Consider the following 15,755-nt stretch of genomic DNA (forward strand, 5'->3'; position numbering starts at 1 on the left):
TGTGGGGCTTGATCCCAGGACCTTGAGATCATGACCTGAGCTGAAGGCAGAGGCTTAACTCACTGAGCCACCCAGGCACCCCAATTTCATGCAGTATATTTTAATAGTCAATTGCATAGGCTCAAGATAGTTTTAAATTCCTGAATTACAGGGAGATAGGTTTCCATAATGTTTTACCAACTTATGGAATCCTATCTCCTTGTAATTCATAGTAACAATACCTGGGTTTGGAAAATTTTACTGAATCTTTTCTTAAGATTTTTAAAGAGATTTTTTTTATTTAAGAGAGAAGAGAAGGGGAGCAAGCAGAGGAAGAGGGACAAGCAGACTCCATGCTGAGTGCAGAGCCTGATGTAGGGCTTGATCCTATGACCCTGAGATCATAACCTGAAATCAAATAATGACCTGAAATCAAAATCAAGAGTCAGATGCTTAACCAACTGAACCACCCAAGTGCACCGGGAACATCTTACTGAATTTTGACATCTGTACACTACTTCATTTAAATTTTTGTTAAGCTTAGCTCTTTTGTTAACAAGAAACACCATCTTCAAAGTTTTACTGTATTTCTCCAGGATCTTATTTATAAACAATAAATAAGATTTTATCTTATTTATGAACAAAAGGCCATCAAGAATAATGACATTAAACGTTCTAGAGCTACAGAGGAGTTAAGAGAATGTACTATGTACCAAATGCTTTAAATGCATTTTTTCATTTTATTGTCACAGAACCATCTCTTTACTACAGATTGTAAGACTAAAACTCAAGAGATTAGTTATCTGTTAAATTTTGTTTAAAATAATTGATAGAAGTAAACATTATAAATTACTTCTAAGTAATCCAAGTGATCATTCTCAAAATACACTTAAAATCTTGATCAGCAAATTTTTAGAAGATATTTTATTTATTATTTATTCATTCATTTATTTTTAGGTTGTTGTTTTAATATTATTTATTAGCACAGTAACAAATGCAGACTTAAGTAGTCCACCGGGTATAACCAATCCACTGAGCAACTCCTACTCCACATCTTACAGTTAACAGCTTAAGGTATATTACCACAGGTTTTTGCAAGTCATGATTCAAACCTCTTGTCAGCAAAGTAGGTGGCATATAAAATAAGACACATGACTACTTATCTCCAAATGGTATCTTATAGCCCCATACCCATTTTATATATATGAGATGACAGTCTCTAAAAACTGTAAATACCAATGTTCCCTCCCAAGAAAGGAAAAAAATTCCAATTTTTTGGATATCACTTCACTTGAAAGAACAATAAAAACATACTAAAAATGCCCTCCTAAACTTGCTCTTCTAACATCATTCTCAATTGGTGATAATATCTTCATTGTTCCAGAGTCATTTGTGCCAAAAACCTTGGAAGTCATCCTTAATTCTAATGCACCAGCATGTCCTGCCAAATCAACCATCACAGTATCGCCCAAATTGTACCAAGTAGGCTGGCTTCTGGAACTGCCTGCCTATTGGAAGACACCATTTTTTTCTCACAGGGAACCTGACCATAGTTTTTCAGTAGATGCCATTATTTCTTCCTTTAGTCTAGACTGGTTTAGTCAATTCCCAACACAGCAGATAGACCAATCATGTTAAAATGCAGGTTAGATTGTCACTCTTCTGTTCAAAACATTACAATAATTTCCTACTTCCCTCAAGGTAAAAACTAAATCTTTACAGTGGATGACAAGACCCCATTTTTATGTTCAACACCATACGCTCCCTTCCTTCTACATCACAGAACTCAGCTTCTTTCTCATCTCTCAATGGCCTCAGCCAGGCAAGGATGTTTGGGAGCCCTTGTATTTGCTTTTCCCATGCCTGGAACCATATTCCTCTGCATGCTAAGCTCTTAGGTTTTCATGATCTGTTCTTTCTTTTCCTTTAAGACTCTGAAAATTGTCACATTCTTAGTGAGATATTCTTTGAACATCCTAATGTAATCACAGCTCAACATCTATGCCTATATCCCTTAACTCACTTTGCTGCTTCAGGCGCTAATAGCACTTACGACTTTAACTTACAATATTTCTCTTTGTTACATGTCTCCCCCAAGAGACCATAAGTTCTGTGAAGACAAGGATTACTTGATGTTTATGTATTAATTTATTTTGCATTGCCTAAAACATTTCCTCTCATACCTGGTAGTCAATAATTATGTGTTTAACATATGAATGAATGTTTATTCACATAGGAATAGTTTTAGTTGGTTAAATGCCCTAACTGAACACATTTCCTAAATTCTTGAGGTAGAGTCACACCCTTTTCTTCAAAAACATGTCAAAAACAAAAGAATTAAAAATTTGAGATTTTGCCTTTTCTACTCAAGGTTTACTGAACAGCTAAAAACAAAGCTAAATAGGTAAATCACAAATACTGAATAGTAGAACTAGTGCAAATAAACTTAACTCTCAGTTACCCAGATAATCATATTATCCAGAACACTTTATGCCCCAAGCTCAATGGGAGAAGTGGGGTTGAATGTGTGTGCTTATGGTGCACCATCGATGAAACAGGAAATGGTAGCAAAGCATCTGCATGGTCATTTTCCTTCTCAAAATACACCAGTATTTTATTTTGTACATTTCTCCAGGTAACAGATTATCTCAGACTTTTTATGTCTAAAATCATCTTTTTGTCTTTATTCTTGAGGGCATGGGGGCATAGAATTCTTGGATGATAGTTACTGCAACAACCTGAAGAAATTATGCCCTTGTCTTCTATCTTCCATGTTTTTTTGGTTGAAAGTTCTGCATTGAATTTACTGTTTCTCATTTGAAATCGTGATTTTTCTCTCCCCTAGCAGTTTTTAATATTTTTTCTTGAATCTTGGTCTTCAGTAGTTGTTATGGTATGCTTGTGTGTTTTCTTGGGTTTCCTTTTTTTGTGTGTTGGGGGGAGGGAGGTATGTACTTTTTGGATTTGAGGCTTGATATTTCTCCTCAGTTTGGGGAAATCCTTCTCAAATATCTTATCTGCCTCTCTTCCTCTTCTTTCTGAGACTCCAATCACACTGTATTAGACTCTTCCACTATATTCCATATGTTCCTTATATCCTTTTTCACAATTTTCTCTTTTTGTTGTCATGCTAAGCTCTGTGTATTTTGGGGGAGGTCTTTTAGATCACTAATAATCCCCTGAGCTGTGTCTTTTCTGCCATTAAACTCTTTAACTTCTTAATTTCAGTTATAGTATTTTATTTGTCTTAAAAGTTATCTGGTTCTAGTGTTATGACAAATTTCTCTATTTTGTCTTGTAATCCATTGAATTCTTATCGCTGGCTATTTTAATAAGTGTCTGATAACTTAGTCATCTTCATTTCCTCTGTGACTTTTTAAAAATATATTTTCTGGTATTCCTTTGTTTTATGTTGAATCTCATTTTTTTGTATGTCTTTTATACCAGTTCTGGACAATGTGTATTAACATTTATAGAGAACCACTGGGGTTCTTACTGTTACTAATTTCCCCTAGCAAGGATGACTCTAGCATCCAGGAGACTGCCGGCTGGAGGATTCAGGCACTGGAAGCCCTGTCTCCTGCTGGCTTTCCTCTTGGTCCTTGGATTTATTCCAAGGAATATTCCAAAGGAATTTTCTAGATTACTCCTCCTTCCTAGAAGACCCTGAATCCTAATTTTTATCACGCACCCCTGTAATATAATAAAACACTGGGCGCCTGGGTGGCTCAGTGGGTTAAAGCCTCTGCCTTCAGCTCGGTCATGATCTCAGGGTCCTGGGATCCAGCCCCGCATCAGGCTCTCTGCTCAGTGGGGAGCCTGCTTCCCTTCCTCTCTCTCTGCCTGCCTCTCCACATACTTGTGATCTCTGTCAAATAAATAAATAAAATCTTTTTAAAAATTAAAAAAAACATAATAAACACTCTTTCTAAATATTATTTCTGAAGAAAAACAGTATTACTTTTTCTATGTTCATAAAGAATGGACCTCAAATTATGACAATAATTGATAGACTAATGTAAAGCTGTATGAAACTAAAAGTATGCAGTAAGTGGCCAATGATAATTACTAACTTTAGAAGTAGTGTTATTGTTGCTTGTAGTGTTGTTGTGCTACTTTCAATAGTTTTGAATTAATAAGTGATAAGCATGACCTGGACACTGTAGTTGTTCATTTGCATATTTTGTGAATTAGGATTTCCTCAAAAATCATTGTCTTTCTAAGTAGCTTTTGAAAAACTCTCTTTAGGGAATTAAATAAGGTCTATGATAAAAATATATTTACTGTTAACTATTTCAGAAAATACACTATAGATTTTGTTTAACAATATTCCATACTAGCAATGTAAGTATGATATTCTCTTAATAGGAATAAACTCTAATATAAAATATATGATAACACATTTAATCTCTCTGACGCCCTCTCCACAAAGTGACTGATAGCACTTTGCATATACTTCAGATATATTTCAGATAGTTGTATGAGTATAGAGTTAATGTAGTTTAGGTTTTCTTTGGCATAGATAACTCCTCATTAAAATAACTGCATTAATATAATATGGAAATAATTTCAATAATAAAATTTAAAATAAGATTCATAGTAATAGAAGGTATAGACCAGCACCTTTGGTACTAGATGCTGCTCTAACCTATACATCTTTACATAGACTAGAGTTGACCAATAGGGTTCAGCTCCTGTGCCAGCTCCGCTTGATAGTGAGTGGTTGCTTGGAACACTGTTTCAAAAGAGTACCTGAAGTTTTATCTATGGATCTGACATGGATGTAGGAAAGAAAAGTTTTGAACAAATAAAGGTATATTTTCCATCACTGAGATACTCTCATGTAGTTCTTCCCAAAGATATTTGTCATTTGTCTTATTTCCCAATCTATCAGAGTTCAGGCGGTAATGGCTGCCGTGAAGCCCCTCTCATACATCTTAACAAATGTCATCTCCAATTCTTTGCCCCCCACCATCCCTCAAAGAGAGTCTGCTGGTAATATCTTTGTTTTCTTCCTGTGTGGTTGACCCTTAGAAGACCTTTGGAAATGGAGACACATAATAGTTATATATCTGAAGCTCAACTCCTACTGGTCTCTACAGTCTTTTAACTTCACCTCTGAAATTAATCCTTAAAGATTACTTTCCTCTTATCTGAATAATCCGGCACACTAAACAGCTCTAAGTAATTAATTCTGAAAGGGAAATTGCAGATACTGAGTATATAGGAGTGTAGCGCTAGAACAGTAGCTGGTTTGACAAAGAAAGATGTCATGAATTCAGCAGAGACTCCTCCCTCTGCACATTACCATGGCTGACACCACTCCAGCCTACCCTGCTGTCCCCAGAAGCCTGTCTCCCCTTTCTCTATATATATACATATGTGTTTACCTTTAGTAAAATCATAATTTTTCATGTTTTCTTTGACCATCACTGCTTTTATATATATGTATATATACAATATATTATATATGCAATATATTCATAAATTTGAGTATGTGAACATATCATACATATACCAGAATATCCCTGTAACATATTTCTTTGATTTGTTAAACAATTCTCAGTTTGAAATTCCTAAGTAAAACTTTTTATTATATTTTTATTACATGTTATTTTGTTGCTGACATGATTAGTTTTCCCTTTTATGCTTGTCTCTCAGTATTTTAGACTCCACTTGAATTCCAAAACAATATAGTTAAACAAATTTATTTTATTTTTTTAAAAGATTTTGTTATTTTTGTGTGAGAAAAAGAGAGAGAGAGAGTGTACAGGGGACAGAGAGTGTGTAGGGGCAGAAAGAGAAGCAGACTCCCCACTGAGCAAGGAGCCCAAAGTAGGATTCGACCCTGGAACCCCAGGATCATGACCTGAGCCCAAGTCAGAGGCTTAACTAACTGGTTAGCTTAACCAGATGCTTAGCTACCCAGGCACTCTAGTTAAATAAACTTAATAGTTAATTCTTCAAATGCCAATCTGGCAACTGTGTGTGTATGTCCAATCATGGGGTAACATGGTTACACAGTCAAGGAATTAGCTTTTAAAAGGGAGTGGAAGACAGTAAAGTTGAAGTGATGTAGCTGGTCAGACAGATTATGAAAAAAAAAAGCTGCTTGCATAGTAAACATTATAGCAGGTACAGAGCTGGACATTCTTCTTTTCAGTCTGAGAACACTTTACTTAAGTTTTGCTAAAATAATCTTCTGTTTCCTATAATGAGCTGCTGTTTATTTTTAATTGATAGCAATAGAAAATACTAAGGTTATAAAAAACGATAGCAAGATTAACTGACCTTTCTTTTGCTATTTTCTTTTCATCCTCTAATTACTTTTGTCCTGATCTCACTGATCTATCTTGACTTCCAATGTGTTCTTTGGGAATTTGGCTAACTTCATATTTCACATTTCCTGCTCTAGAGGAAATAGCTCTGTCCCTTAAAGCAGAGTGTGCAATGACATTTTAAAAACACAAAACCCAGCAAAGAATTAAATATACCAAAAAGAAAACTTGTCAAAGCTCTCAAACTTGAGAAGTCTATTTCTATGACCAAGGCTTCTGTTTTGATTTTCACCTAAAAAGCACAACTGGCCTTCAGACAGCACGGACCATAAGGGCTGGACCAATTGTTGAACTGCTGAAAAATGTTTGTATTTATTGATAAATTGGTTGCTCTGAACCTCCAAATTGTTACCCCCCCACACCTTGCAGCCCTGCCATTTGCTCAGTATAACTTGACCTCTACCAACCAGCAACGAAAATGTCAGGGAAGTGCCCCTGGGATGCTGTCAAGTGTTACCAGCTGGAGCTTATTCTACTTGGTCAGTAACTGGGTAACTAGCTGGCAAATAATTTGAACATGAGTCAGCTCATGTTCACCTACATCAGTCTGCTTGACACACAAAGAATTTAACATGTCCTCCTGCCTTTGCATTACTACATAAATTATTCGAACCAGTATCCCTTTGATTAATTAGGGCATTAATGGATTTTTAAATTAAAGACAACCTTGATTGGAAAAAATAAATCATCCTCTGTCATAAGATGAAAGAACTGAGTCTATACCGTATTGGGCCATGTCACAGAGGGGCCACTGCGTTTGCTGATGCTTCTCACACGCTCCTGTCTTAACACTCAAGCTGCCGTCTTCAGATGCAATTAATTTGGGAAAGGAGAGGATAAAACAGGATGAAGGGAAAATACCATCAGCAATGATAACACTTGAGAAGATCCAGCCTACAGCTGATATTCCTTAATTATAAAATCCGATTAAAATATGAGCCCTCATGCAAGGCGATAAAAATGTTTAATTTAAAAATGAAGATTTTGAAGAAATGCAGTAACCAAATGCTCTGTTCAGATTAATTTTTACAAGGTAGTTCAAGCTGTTTTATACATGTGGTGTGTATGATAGCATTTGGAGAAGTATCCAGGACCATGTTAGGTAGCCTAAAAATGAAGCATTTCTGGAATATGCACATATTCTCACATACACACACACACACACAGGGCTTTGGCTCAGAAATAGTTTTAATATGAGCCAAGAAAGCACTTGAGCCAAGGAACTTTAATTACACACATGCTGAGAAATTTGGGGGGGGGGGGTTTACTGATGTCTGCAATTCACTTTGAAGTGCACCAAAAATAAGATGGATTAGGAAATGGATATGGGAATGGATAAATGGATATTTGATAAAGCATCTATTGGAAAATATTAATTTTGGGATCTAGGTGATGACTTCATTGTATAAGGTTTTCAATTTTGCTCTATGGTTGAACTCTTTTCATAATAAAGTGTTGGAAATAATCTATTTTCTGCATGAGATGCCAGTGTTCCTTAGGCTCGTTTTTATGATATTTTCCTTCCATGGAATGGATATAGAAAATGGGTTTGGGGTCACTCTGGTTGTGTTAAAACAATTTCTTTAGGGGCAGCAGGGTAGCATAGTTGGCCAACCACCGGACTCTTGGTTTCTGCTCAGGTCATGATCTCAGGGTCATGAGATCGAGCTCCACATTAGGCTTGGCACTCAGTGTGGAGTATGTTTAAGATTCTCTCCCTTTCCCTCTGCCCCTGCCCCTCACTCACTAGCAATAAATAAATAACATCTTTTAAAAATACTTTATACATTTATATAAGTTAAAACAAGGATTAGACCCAGAAAAAAAAAAATAGAGTTGCACAAACCTTAGCTTTCTGTAAATTTCCTGATATGTTTTCTGTGATAGCACTCAGCAGGACTGATTGTTGATATTACAGAAGATAAGAATTTGGGGAATTATTATTTTCATTATTTTTCCATATACTAGGATTAACATTGAGTGTTCGGGACACAATATAAAGACATATTTATGCGTAATGATTAAGATACAGGCAAAAAGCTAGTAAGAAAATGAAACACTTAGATCATGACAGGTGAAGGGAAACATTTAACACTTTTGTGTTATGCTTGAAAAATAAAAATCAATTTATTTGTATTATAAATTTAAAGAAAGTACTGGTTAACCAGTATCCAATTTAATACATGGGTTCTTTTTTTAAGAGCATAATCTCTATGTCCATATTAGAAAATTTACACTTACATCTTTCTGATTCCTGAATTATTATGATTCTGTAATTAAAAATCAAATGAGTGAATCAGATACTAAACAGTATAAATCCACAAATCCCTGAAGATCTTTTATGAGTTGAAGAGTTAAATAAGATTCTATCATAGAACTTGAGATAAAAGGTACACTTTCTCACTTTTATTTTGCCACTACCTATAATCCAAGACTATTTAGAGAAGTATTTACTTAGGCATTCATCCCCATTAATTTTCACACCTCCCTCACAAAATTCTTTTGCAAAATTCTCTATGGCACTTGCTAAAATTCTCCTTTCATTAGGAAAAAAAGAATCTACAACTGGAGCCTTTTCACAGAATGCTCCCTCTAAACCCTGGCCTTAAGTGAAATCAGATCCTAACCTGCTTTCCTATCTTGAAGCTACCTGATCCTCTACTTCATAAGTCATGGGTGGGGAGGGGAAGAGGAGGCCTTGGCATCCTTCTAGAAACCTAGACCATTCATTAATACTCTAGTCTCCTGCCCCATACCTCTCTCATCTGAGTGTTCTGCCATGCAGTTAAGTCTCTGTTGTGATCATTAGAAGTCACTCTGGCCATCACTCTCAGTTGCTGACCACCAGCTTCCCTAAAGTCCCCTCCACTGCATGTTCTGGTACCACTCTGAACCACCTCCATAGCTATGTGAACAATCCAACAAATACTGATAAGCCAAAGATTTCTGACCTTGGACAATTGCTCACTTCAGCCCCCAAATCTCATGACCATACCACAGAGTTTGTCACTTCTGTGAACAGTAGCTACTTTGAATCTCTATTTCCATGATAACAAATCTCAATCTTCACTCTTCACTTATGTTACTTTGAAATCAACACCCTCAATGTGGTTTTGCTTTGAATTTCTCCGATGGCTAATGATGATGAACATTTTTTCATGTGTCTGTTCCTGCCTTCTCCCCACTTATTGACTTGATTATTTTTTTGGATGTTGAGTTTGAGGAGAAGTTCTTCATAGATCTTGGCTACTAGCCCTTTAACTGTAGTGTCCTATGCAAATATCTTCTCCCATTCCCTGGGTTGCCTCCTTGCTTTGTTTATTGTTTCATTTGCTGAGCAGAAGCTTTTTATCTTGACGAAGTCCCGAAAGTTCATCTTCATTTTTGTTTCCCTTGCTTTTGGAATTGTGTCTTGAAAGAAGTTGCTGTGGCCGATATTAAAGAGGTTATTGTCTATGTTCTCTTCTAGGATTTTGATGGATTCTTGTCTCACACTGAGGTCTTTCATCCATTTAGAGTTTATCTTTGTGTATGATGTAAGAGAGGAATCAAGTGTCATTCTTCTGTATATAGCTGTCTAATTCTCCCAGCACCATTTATGGAAAGACTGTCTTTTTTCCATTGGATACTTTTTCATGCTTTGTTGAAGATTAGTTGACATAGAATTGAGGGTCCATTTCTGGGTTCTCTATTCCGTTCCATTGATCTATGTACCTGATTTTGTGCCAGTACCATGTAGTCTTGGTGATCACAGCTTGGTAATATAGCTTGAAATCAGGTAACATGATGCCCCAGCTTTGTTTTTCTTTTTCAACATTTCCTTGGCAATTCAGGGTATTTTCTTGTTCCATACAAATTTTAGGATTGTTCTAGCACTTTGAAAAATGCCATTGGTATTTTTATCAGGATGGCATTGAAACTATAGATTGCTCTGGATAGCATAGACATTTTAACAATATTTATTCTTCTGATCCATGAGCATGGAATGTTTTTCCATCTTTTTTTTTTATTTTAAGATTTTATTTATTTATTTAACAGAGAGAGAGAGAGAGAGAGAGATCACAAGTAGGCAGAGCAGCAGGCAGAGAGAGAGGGGGAAGCAGGGTCCCTGCTGAGCAGAGAGCCTAATGCGGGGCACGATCCCAGGACCCTGAGATCATCACCTTAGCAGAAGGCAGAGGTTTAACCCACTGAGCCATCTAGGTGCCTGTTTTTCCATCTCTTTGTAAGATACCACCTTACACTAGGTAGAATGGCAAAAATTGACAAGGCAAGAAACAACAAATGTGGGAGAGGGTGTGGTGAAAGGGGAACCTTCTTACACTGTTGGTGGGAATGGAAGCTGGTGCAGCCACTTTGGAAAATAGTGTGGATTTGCCTCAAAAAGTTAAAAATAGAGCTACCCTATGACCCTGCAACTGCACTACTAGGTATTTACCCCAAAGATACAAAGGTAGTAAAAAAAAGAGCCACAAGCACCCCAATGTTCATAGCAGCAATGTCCAGAATAGCCAAACTGTGGAAAGAGCGGAGATGCCCTTCAACAGATGAATGCATGAAGATGTGGTCCGTACATACAATGCAATATTACTCAGCCATCAGAAAGGATGAATAGCCATCATTTGCATCGACATGGATGGGAATGGAGAGGTTTATGCTAAGTGAAGTAAGTCAAGCAGAGAAAGATAATTATCATATGATTTCACTTATTTGTGGAACATAAGGAAGAGCATGGAGGCGATTAGGAGAAGGAAGGGAAAAGTGAAGGGGGCGGATATCAGCGTGGAAATGAACCATGAGAGACTGTGGACTACAAGAAACAAACAGACTGAGGGTTCTAGAGGGGAGGGACGTGGGGGAACGTGTTAGCCCAGTGGTGGGTATTCAGGAGGGCCCATATTGCATGGAGCCCTGGCCATTATACACAAACAATGAATCTTGGAACACTACATCAAAAATTAATGACCCTCTTCTACTATATACTACTTCAAATGATGATTTTATTCTTTTACATATCCTAGTACCTATAGCTCATGGGGCTCATGGTTCATAAATTCAACCATTTACTGCCCTCACCTTTGATTCCTAGGTTCCTTTTCCCCGTGGTATCCTTACCTTGCAAATCCATAACATTGGATTAATCCACCCAAACTCTCTGACAAGTAGGCTTCTTAATGTGGCTGAATAGTAGAACACCATCTGCCTGGGATTAATGCCACTATCAGGTCATGGACCCCAAGCTCAGCTGGGCTCTGGCACTATTATGATATCATTTTACACGATCCCGGTCAGACCTATTTCTACCTACACAATAACTAATCCAAACCCATACTTCCATTGCTTAGGAGGCAGCCAGGGCTCCAGATTTGCTGATAAAAAATGCAGACCATCATTATTATTTTCCTAAACTGTTTCCATTCTTAAATGCTATCAATATTTATGTGTGCATTTCTACTCTTTCCTTTAGCTCCTTGAAAAGAGCTATATCCTTTTTAAGTTTCAGGCATATCTTTTCCCTGTGCTCCAGCCCTGGGAACTCACTGCAAGATTTCAAACCTGGGTTTCGGAAAGACGGATAACGGTGAAAAAAAAAAGAAAAGAACAAAAAGAAAAAAAATTTCTAGAAAAAAGAAGTTTTGAGTATAAACAGGAAAATTAGTTTTAGTCTTGAAATGAGCAAAAAAAAATTCCAAATTTTGCACAGATAATTTTTTTAATTTTCCTGGTAAAGGGGTAGAAAAATTAGACTAATTTAAAAATAATTAAAGTTTTAAAGTCACATTACTATTGTGTTTTGTACATGCATGAAACTATACAACACTTAAAACATATTTTAAAGGTTTTATTTAGTTAAGAGAGCGTAAGAGGCTGTTGGGGTGGGTAGCAGAGGGAGAAGATTTCCTGCTGAGCAGAGAGCCCGACATGGGGCTCAACCCCAGGACCCTCAGATCATGACCTGAGCTGAAGGCAGATGCTTAACTGACTAAGCCACCCAGGCGCCCTCAAAACTGAACACGCTTTTTAATATGTATCCGTGCTCTCGGCATATTGCCACTATAGCATCAAAGAACGGACCACCGAATGAAACTTGGATTTTTGATAAATTTTGGAATTTGGGATTAGCATACTGGTCATACATAACATAGCAGTTATGAATACAGATTTTTGGGTTTGGCTTTCTGATTGAGAATACTATCCTTGCTTTTACCACAATATAAGCAATATGACATTAGGAAAGTTATCTAACTCTAAAACTCATATGCCCTATCTATAAAATAAGGAACATGGAAAACCCAAGTCATAAGGTTGTTTTGAGGTGTAAAGTAGTCAGTTATTGGGTATCAAACATGTGGTACAGTGCCTGAAAAAGACGGAACACTCAATAAATTGTATCACTATTAATATTTCATTGATTTCTACGAGTAATTCAAACCAAGCTAATAGATTGCATTTTTTAATCTAAACTCAGTATATATGAATGATGAGCACAAAGCAGAATTTTTCATTTGAAGAATGAAGGTGTTAGTATTTTTATCAGACTAAAATAACTTTTTAATACATATTTTTCTTTGTATTAGTTTTACTCTTTAAGCTAAAAAGTCAAGGTTATTTAGTTGGGATTTCAAATTTTTCTTAGACATTTTAGATTTACGTCACAAACTGACTGACTGACTGACTTTATTTGAAAGAAAGAAAGCGTGCATGAGCAGGTGTTGGGGGGAGGGAAAGAGAATCATAAGCAGGCTCCACACTCAGTGAGAGCCCAATGCGGGGCTTGACCTTATGACCCTGACATCATGACCTGAACTAAAGTCAAGATGCTTAACCAACTGAGCCACCCAGGCACACCCTACAAACTGACTTTAATATGCACCAAAACAGCCTTTTAAATCTTCTTACCCTACATAGTTGACTTTGGCTTGACAAGGTTACATAATTACATGTCTTCTTGTACAATGCAACCCAAATCTCCCAGGATTTTCTAGTACTTAAAAGTTTATCAGAAATTTTTATTTCAGTATATAAATACATGGTAAAGTACTTTATATACACTCTAAAGCCCTGCATTATTAAGATCAAACTTGTTGTATTGATTTTTCAAAAAAGATTATTGCAAAATGAAAAGGTTATTACAACACTGATAGAGGAGCTGAGTAGTAGCAACAGAAACTACCCAAAGAGGGGCCCTACAATTTTAGGATGAATTGTAATTGAAAGCATGTGTGCCTGAAAAAAATCAATGAGACTACTATATATTAACAAGCCAAGGCAGATGGCCTATTTTTGTTCAGAGTGGTCAGATGAGACTGCTGAAGCTAAAAACACAGCATCCATTTCACCACCAAAATTTCCAGATATCATCTCTTATATGGTGCATAACAATAAAAGTGCCCTTTTATAGACCAGAGCTCCCATGGGGAAACAGCCATTACAATGAAATATTCTCTCTCGGCATTGTTAATTATAACTCCCTTCCATGATTAGTTTACTTATTTTTTATGTAGCTGCCACTATATAAACAATGGGATATCAACAAACAGATCTAACACAGAACTTAAAAATTAGAGAAAAAAATGTTTACATATACCCAACCAGATATTATAAAAACATTTTGTATGAAAGCACACCGAGGGAGGAGCTAATGTTAAAAAGGATGAGGGTAGTTTCTACGGAGTAAGGAATACAAAGTTATTTTTTATTTTTTAAAGATTTTATTCATTTATTTAATTGAGAGAAAGAGAGCAGGAGCAGGGGGAAGAGAAAAAGGAGAGAGACAAGCCAACTCTACACTGAACACAGAACCCGATGGGGCTTGGTCTCACAACCCTGAGATCATGACCCGAGCCAAAATCAAGAGTTGAACATAACCGACTGAGCTACCCAGGGGCCCTGGACTATAAAGTTATTTAACACAAACATACACATCTGTACATAGACACAAATAATATTATCTTAATCAGGCAATACCCTAATTTATCAAACTGTTCTTTTGATCTTTAAAGTCTGTTACAATAATGGTGTAATAAATTAAGGAAGGTATATTTATGATGCACCAAACATGTGGCCACACCGTATTGCCTGTGATTTTATACCAAAATAATGATGAAAGCATTATTCCAATTTTATTTATTAGAAAATTAAAGATGAGGGAGGCAAAATAATTTGAATGTTTTTCCAGAGTTATTAAATGTCCCGTCTATCCTTCTAACTTTGTTCTGACTTAAAATCCCTGCTTTATACTACACTCCCCAACGTCTGGTTGTTCAATGGGAGAAAACTAGAGTGACATGTGAACATACAATTAAGTGTCTCAAACTCATTTTCACGGAAGAGGCTTATCAGGCTGGTGACACTCTGGCTTTAATACATGGTAACCCCAGTGCTCTAGGTCTTCTTGCCATGGTCACTGTTCATCTTCAAAAAGTTTAACTTGACCTCCATGGATCTTTCTGCCACCCAAGGCAGAAACATCATTTCCTGATGTTCTACAGGTCTCCTTGCTCACATCTACCACAGCCCTGAGCACATTTTGGGTTGATTTCCTCTTTACTTTTTTCTCTCCCCACCTAGATCACGTGCAGAGTTTACGTGAAAGGCCTGATAAAGTCACTCAGGACGGTAGGAAAGCAAAAGTCCCCAGACTTATCTTCTCTTTACAGTAATGCTATCCTTTGCTTAACAGAAACAAACAAACATAGACTTCGGATCCTTTAGAGAGAGTTATTTGGTGATCAGAAAAACTGTTAAGCAACAAAAAAGACTGATAATGGGCATCTTTCGGTTTGGAATTTCTGCAGGTGCACAGTACGTGGGAGCTAGTGGGATTCTCTCTCATATCTGCATCAGACTGAGGTAGGAACACACAGGGCACTTCCGCTGTTCTGGAAAAACGATGTACACAGCACGCATTAAATACATCCTCCTACAACTTTCTGCTTTTGGCTTCAGCATATTGGTTTTGTCACACTGGACATGACTGCCAAGCTGCTTTCTGCTCAAGCATCTTTATATTCAGGGTTATGCTGGGCTTAGGACACAGAACCTTTATGCTGCTAACCACCTCGGCATGAGCTCTTCTGACGAAACCAACAAACAATGACTTGTTAAGATATGGGTTGTACCAAGTGAGAAGTGTAAGCAACAGTCTTCCGTCTGATGGTCAATATTCATTTCTTCAGTGTGAGCGGTTAGAAAGAGCTGGCTATTTTCCTTAAAATGGATTTACAAGATTAATGATTTTTAGTGTTATGAATAATTCCTCAGGGAAAAAAGTACACATCATCTTACAGATCTTTTTCATTTCCAAGATACTTTTACTTGTGATGTTAATATTGTCCACTATATTTCCTACAAGAGAGTCTAGAAGGAAGTTACCTCTGCCCAAAATTAGACTTGGTGAGTATTTCTACCCAAACCAGAGCTTTAAGTGTTTATGTT

This window comes from Mustela putorius, unplaced genomic scaffold (genome assembly GCF_011764305.1).
Source record: "Mustela putorius furo isolate JIRA1106 unplaced genomic scaffold, ASM1176430v1.1 tig00003845_pilon_pilon_pilon, whole genome shotgun sequence".
Taxonomy (NCBI): Eukaryota; Metazoa; Chordata; class Mammalia; order Carnivora; family Mustelidae; genus Mustela; species Mustela putorius.